The sequence below is a fragment of the Palaemon carinicauda genome, chromosome 9 (genome assembly GCF_036898095.1).
Source record: "Palaemon carinicauda isolate YSFRI2023 chromosome 9, ASM3689809v2, whole genome shotgun sequence".
Classification (NCBI taxonomy): domain Eukaryota; kingdom Metazoa; phylum Arthropoda; class Malacostraca; order Decapoda; family Palaemonidae; genus Palaemon; species Palaemon carinicauda.
Window position 1 is genome coordinate 104,239,784 of NC_090733.1, and position 8,127 is coordinate 104,247,910.

The window sequence follows — 8,127 nt, forward strand, 5'->3', positions numbered from 1 at the left end:
TCAATCATAGGAGAGATCCAGCAAAACATGGAGGCTGAATCCCTTAGAGTTTAGCATTCGCCGTCTTGTTATTGGAAGATGAAGACAAAGGAAAACAACATTTCCTACTAGATCTCCGTCTGTGATTGAGTGAGATTCCGCAAATTCTCTCTCTCTCTCTCTCTCTCTCTCTCTCTCTCTCTCTCTCTCTCTCTCTCTCTCTCTCTCTCTCTCTGTTTTGTCAGTTATTCACAATTGCATCTCTTGTAAAAATATGTATTTTCTGTCAGGTATTATATTGTCTCCATGTGTCCTTTGCTAAATTAAGAAATAATTTTCTGTTTAGTTTTCATCCTCCTCTTTTATTAACTTTATAAATCTATATTTAAGAATAAAATCCAGAATATTCATTCATTCTTCAGCTGCACAGTTTTGATACGGAAGGACAATGTTTTTATTTATCCTGGGAATTACATCACAAGGTCAAACGATTTTATGATATAATCCTAGTATTATTATTATTATTATTATTATTATTATTATTATTATTATTATTATTATTATTATTATTATCATCATCATTTTATTATTATTATTATTATTATTATTATTATTATTATTATTATTATTATTATTATTATTATTATATTGTATTAACGAAATCTAACTGGAAAAGCAGAATGATACTAAAACAAAGGCTTCAACGGGGAAAGCAGGCCAGTGCAGAAAAAGAACAAACCATATACGAGTAATAATTAACAAAAAAAATATAAAATATATCAAGATAAGTAACAACGTTAAAAAGGATCATTCATATATAACCTATGAACGAGACTTATATCAACCTTTTCAACAGAAAAGCGTTCCAAACAAGACTGAACTGAAGTTCCACCGATTCAACCACGTGGTTATGAAGATCATTCCACATTCTGCTCACAAAAGGAACAAAACTTCTAAAATACTGTGTAGTGTTGAGCCTTATTATAGAGAAGGCAAGACTGTTAGAATTAACTGCACCTAGTTCTACGTGCAGGATTGTACAGTCTTGGAAGATCTGCATGCAAAGGATGGCCAGCATTATGATAATTTTATGCAACATGCACAGAACACTAATTGAACGGTGCCAGAAAATGATATACATATCAGGATAAAGGTTTTCTTACAAATTAAGACGAAGGTCGGCCGCAGAATTCAGACAGGAAAACAATACTCAAAATATGCTACGTTGAAAAAAAAAATTAAAAATTTCCTCGTAGATTCATCTCTGAAATCTTAAAAGAATTTTTCAATGTGACAGTTTTTTGTGCAACTGAAGAAAAAACAGGCTGATTGTGTTTTTCAAAAGTAAATTTGCTATCAAGAATCAACCTAGAATCTTATCGGAGTTGTATATACTTAAAGAGAGGTTTTCAATGAAAATATCTATATGTAGTGGATCTACTTTCCATGATCTTCTTACAATCATTATTATTTTTCTCCTCATTACTATAAGACTAAAGTAAATTTTAAGTTCGGATGTTGATTTTTAGATAGTCAAGAAAAGTAACAGTTGGCAGTCCACCAGAGATTTGCAATGATCAGCGAAAGGAACAGAGAGATGTGAATCTTATAGGAAAATCAACTTTGCATTTAAGGACTCTGGTACAAGAAAAACAGGTTCAATACAGGGATGCTATTGAATCATTCCGTCAGTATCGTCTCCTTGGAATTTAAAAAAAAAAAATCTACCACTTTTATTTCTGTGAAAAAGCTCCAGAAGCTGTTTTTATAACTTATATCAATCTGGAGAAACAAAGTCTTCATTATTTCTTCTTTTTGTTGCTTTGTTTAAAATATTGGCTTATCTATACAACTTTGTGCAGTAGTTCACCAACACTTTCTTATCCTAAAAAATCAATTAAAACTGAAAAACTAGAACTTGATGACTTTGTTTAGTCTAAGCCGGTAAGGAAACGAAAAGATAAAGAGGAAATAGACGAAGTAAGTGACATGTAAGCCTCCTGCTAAAGAAAAATCAGTAAAAAAGCAATACAAGAGGAAAGGAAAATTAAAGTTTCTAAGCCTGTCGGTACAGACAAAGACTCAAACTCTGAGCCAAGCAATCCTTGGCAAGGAGACGTAAAGAGTAACACAGTGGTAAAGAGAGCAAGGTCATTAGAAAAGAAATAATAGATAAGATATATAAAAGAGGGTAAGATAGGAATGTTGTTCAAAATTGCCGTCTTTCTTTCGGCCTTTTCAAATGTTGTTAATGAAAAAAATCTACCAAAATGTAGGAAGATTATTCCAAATAGAATCATCTTCTGATATCAAGGTTTGGTTGTCAAAAAATTAAAGAATAATATTGAGATTTAAACAAAATTTCCGCGGAAGGTCTGCTGTAATCAACCTTCTATCCTACATTTTCTCAATCTTCTTCTTTTCTTCTTCTCCTTATTGTATGTGGATGACGGCGGAACTTGTAAATATATGTCCTTAATAAAGTCAGGTCTAGAGGAAAAATAGTAAAAGGAAATAGATAAAAATATCAAGGAAGGAGGAGGAGAATAGTGTAACTTTTAAGAAAGCCACAGACTCACCTCTTATAAAGAGTGACATTTATAGAAATCATGAAAGAAAATACAAGTACGAAACGAACTTAACACCTCAGGAGACCGGAAGAGAGATGCAGTTCTTTTACAGTACATTTATTTCACAGTATTATCACCGTGCTTTCTTTGTCTGGCAGGTTTGTGAAAATTTACCACTGAACTTGTTGCTATTTCATCTACTATTTCTTTTCTTTCATTATCCACAACTTAAAAAAGTTCACGTCTTGTGCAAACGCTTCTGTGATGAGCAGGTTGACAAGTCTTGTTTATTGTTTACCTGTTACTTATCAATAAAGTTTTGTTATTTATCTTAATATGATTTAATTATCTTTATTATTTTTATGTACTAAATTCATTACTATAATTTTGACTTAACTCGATTGCACTGTGATCATACTTAATATTTGCTCTCTTCTACCATTTCATAACGATTTGGGTTTCAGTAGTAATATTGAGTCTTCTTGAACACTGCATTTCACAGGCAAAACTATATTCTTGTTACAAGTATATTATTAGAAATCATATTTTAAAGTGTTAATCTCCATGTTTCCCTATCTTTCAGCTTTCAGCCATTGCCTTACTCTGTTTCTTTCTAAATCTTATTAATTTCCACTGTGTTCTTTGAGATAAAGAAATATAGGGGAGAAGATAACCTCTGGAATTTAAATGGCTAAAATCATTCATTATTTGCAATGAAAATAAATTGCCAATCATTCATAAGGAAAATAAATCACCCAATCATTTACAAGGAAAATAAATCATCCAATCATTTACAAGGAATATAACTCGCCCTATTATTAAAAGGGAATATAAATCACCCATGTATTTACAAGGAATATAAATCACTCAATTATTTACAAAGAATATAAATCACCCAATTATTTACAAAGAATATAAATTACTCAATTATTTACAAGGAATATAAATCACCAATCATCTACGAGAAATGTGAATAGTCCAATTAGTCACAAGGAATATAAATCGCCCAATTATTTACAAGGAATACAAATCACCCGCTCATTTATAAGGAATATTGATCACCCAATTATCTACAAGGAATATAAATCCCCCAATTATTTACAAGGAATATAAATCCCCCAATTATTTACGAGGAATATAAATCATCCAATTATTTACGAGGAATACAAATCACCCTCTCATTTATAAGGAATATTGATCACCCAATTATTTACGAAGAATATAAATCACCCAATTATTTACGAGGAATATAAATCACCCAATTATTTACAAGGAATATAAATCACCCAATCATTTGCAAGATATGTTCCCTTTAAATACTTTCATTTGATTATCATTAAATCAACACCTCTGAATTTATGTTTATCTATAAATTTAAATCTATTGGAGAATGAAAACAATCATGTTCAGAAAGTTGCATCTCGTGAACCTATTTTCGAAAATCTTATCAGTACTCCCATCAAGACTTTATTGTCATCTAAATGTCATTTGAATGGCAGGGTTCATATGATACAGCTCATACTATTATATGCCTTTTTATAGCTCATACTGTTAATTCATATACCTTTTTATAGGTCTTTCAGTGTAGATAATGATATTGCAAAGATAACATAAAATTAATCTGGAACGAGTCAATAAAGCTGAAGACAGTGTGTTAGAATCAATAGGCTAAACCCACACTCATGACCAGTGACCATTTGGGCGTGATTAAGAAAATGAGAGAGAGAGAGAGAGAGAGAGAGAGAGAGAGAGAGAGAGAGAGAGAGAAGGGGGGGAATGGTTGGAAACCGTTAGTTAAAGAAATTAAAAATCCTATATACTTTTGTTTTATTTAAGTAAACCCGGATGTTAGGTTTCATGCCGTTTCCCAACACCTTGTGCTTTAGTCTCCTCTTATCTTACAACATTTCTGAATGCGTTCTTTTCACTAATATAAAGTCATCCATTTTTCCATATGACCAAGCCATACATCAATGTAATCTAATCTACCATTTCAAATACACCAACATTTCCACCACTACTGTGCAACTCTACATTGTATAGCTCATCAATGCATCTTACCATACGAAGCAAACAGTCCTGTCAACCTTCACACTGCAATTCCATAAAGGAGTATTTGCTCAACAATCCTATTATAAATTCCCACCTTGATTTTTATAAACTATTAAAGCCTTTCCTGGATCGGTTTAAATACATCCTACCTTTCTTTCTTTTCCTTTTTTTTTGTGATTCATCTCCTCTATCTTGATATCGTCTAGAATATTTACTCAATGATATATACTTGAACCATTTCCATTATTCAACTATTCATGCTAACATCCCTAACTCTATCTTCCTATACCATGTATTATTATCACCTTCTTACTTTCAAACTCTCTTTAGCATTTGTTTTCGTGCGCGTGTCTGCGTATATGTACAAGAGTGTATTGAAGAGAGAAAGATAAATAGCAAATATTATTATAATGACTTCTGCAGTAATCCCTTGGCCACCACGCTGGCGCCTGACGGCTCGTTTGTTATTATCCGAAAGTAATTAACAGGTCACTGTGGAACTGACCAGCTCTAACGCTTAAATCGCTATCAATGTCATAATAGCATGAGACGAACCCACTCTCCAACCCCCACCTCAACCTCCCATCGCCAACCCCTTCTACCCCAAGGCTCTGTGACTGGAGTCATGCAACCGTTCTCTACGTGATGGATCAGGCAGATCTGTATTTTTGAGGCGCCATGAAATTTCATATAAACAATTTAGGTTATTAGATATCTGGGAGTACTTTTTATTCTTTATTTTTAGGCCTAGTCTCTGGCGATGATTTGACAGAGTATTACGTAGGATTTTGAATTTGAAGAGCTTCAAAGGCAAATGGGTAGACCTACAACATAGCTTGTGGTCAGGTTGTTACAGATGAGGGAAATCAACAATATCATTGCTATTAATGTTGCTTAATTTAGTTCGTTTGTTCAAATGGTTATACGCTCTCTCTCTCTCTCTCTCTCTCTCTCTCTCTCTCTCTCTCTCTCTGCTTCAAGTGAGTGGGTTAGCCTAGTTCTTAACCATTACCATCTGTATATGTTTGAGCGCGTACGTGACCATATTCAGTTTTCATTTGCTTGCACACACACACACACTCTCTCTCTCTCTCTCTCTCTCTCTCTCTCTCTCTCTCTCTCTCACTTAGTATAATTAAAACAAAATGTACATTTCATTGCCAATCATTCCTTGGTCACTGCCGAGCAAGCACCCAATGGATATTTTCATGATTCCCCCTTCGATTCTATTTTACGATATACCGAGTTACAGCGTAAATATACTGCTGATATTTACGGCTTGGGCTCGGTAGAGCAAGAATCAAACCAATAATTTATCCTTTTTAATTATATTTTTTTCTTGAAAATATATACAATATTTATGCGTATACCCTTTGTTAGTTGGGATTCTTTAACGTGTTTTTGCATATCGCCATGATCAGCAAAGTTGTATTGGTCAAAGCCACCCATACTTGGTTGTTTTGCGGTGGGCGATCAGGCAAAAATCTCCCGCCATAGCCAATCCGCATTTTCCCAGCATTATAATGAAAACTGGCCAAACCCCAGACATGAAAAAGGACATGTCTGAAGCCTGCATTTGTTGTTGGTGTAGTTGTTTTTGTTGTTTTGTGTAATCTTGAAATGGAAAAGAGCTAAGATACGAATATATGTAGAGCGTAAGGAGATTGGGGTTATACATTTTATAAAAAAAAAAAAAGTCAAATGTGTCAAAGGCTTTGCTTAGAATCAGAACTTTCTATTCCTATTTAAATTCAACTCTGAAAACTAAAATAAAACCATGCGCATGCACGCACAAAAGTATTTATCAGAATAAATTCATACATACCTTTTCAATTGTTCTTCATAGATGTTCTCCATAGCATTGTTGGCATAATAAGACATTAGTACAGGAGTCAAGTCTACAGATGAGCGCTGACATTCTAAAACCTAAAGGTCACTGGAGGGGAAGAGAAGAGCACTCTCTTGTTTGTTGACTTTTTGGAGAGTCGAGAAGGAGCGTTTGTAGTTCGTTGGGACAGACCGGGTGTCAAATTTCAAAAGTTATGACAGAAACCCCACATTTTAAAAGGCATAAATACCTAACAAAGGCGTAGACCCCATTAGACTGCCAAATATTTAGCTTACTTTAAGACAAAGTTTCAACCCTCTATTTGCTTCTAAACCAGCTACCTTCCCGGCAAGGTAATACTAAATCATAATATTTCCTAAAACGCAAAACTAGCTTCCTTTCATGATATTTCTGACCAAAATAGACAACAATTTCCTCATAAAGAAAATAGATTTGATAAGTAATAAGAAAGCTTACACCTGTCCCAACGAAGTATATTCACCCGTCGAGAAATTCTGGTGCCTGGTGTTACTACGCCTGGGGTCGTCGTTATAACGGTTAGCTGTCAGAAGGAATTTCTTCTTAGAGAGAGAGAGAGAGAGAGAGAGAGAGAGAGAGAGAGAGAGAGAGGGGGGGGGGGTTTGCAAGTATTTTGGATATCTCGAAGACTAAGTCCATCCGCGGAGAATCCATTATTTTGCTCTTTGATAGAGCGAATTAGTTTCAACATTTAGAGAGTTTTCATGATCTTATCTAACTTATTCTAGAATTCGTTTACCGTGTGTTACTGTTCACTACATCTGCTGGAAGAGAGAGAGAGAGAGAGAGAGAGAGAGAGAGAGAGAGAGAGAGAGAGAGAGAGATTTTCACTTGCTCGTTCACAAATGTATCAACAGATTTCCACCACAAAATTTTCAAATTTGACCAAGAAATGGGATGAAATTTCCACAATCGATCATCTTTCGATCAATAACTGTGTCGAGTCTCGTTTTATTTATTTATTTTTTCTTTTTGCCAAATGCTTCACGGTTCAAACTGGTGGCCCAGTCGCATGGACGCCAAAGGACTTCCGGTCAAGCAATCAATCGATACCGCGTGGTATACTGATTCATTGTTCCAGTTATAGTAGAGTTTCGAAGAGATGACTCATTCCCTGAAATGAGTCATTCCTTGAGTGACTCTTTACTTGAAATGACTTTCCCTGATATGAATCATTCCTTGAAATGGCCCATTCTTTGAAATACTCCCCAGATTTTAGAAGAGTATTGTACATACACAAGCATATAAGTTATATATATATATATATATATATTATATATACATATAGATAGATAGATATATGTATATATATATATATATATATATGTATGTTTGTGTATATATATATATATATATATACTGTATATGTGTATATGTATGTATGTATATACATACATACATACATACATACATATATATACATACATACATATATATATATATATATATATATATCCTTTCTGAATTTGGATACCTTAATGTGGTTAGAAGGTTGGTTTTGTGTGAGCTAGCCGACCAAAATCTCCTAACGTCACCAGTCCACAATGGCCAGCGTTTTATGGCCAAACCCCATACATGAATAAGGACATATCTAAAGCCTTTGTCCTGCAGTAAACTAGAAACTGATGCATTTGTTGTTGTTGTATATATATATATATA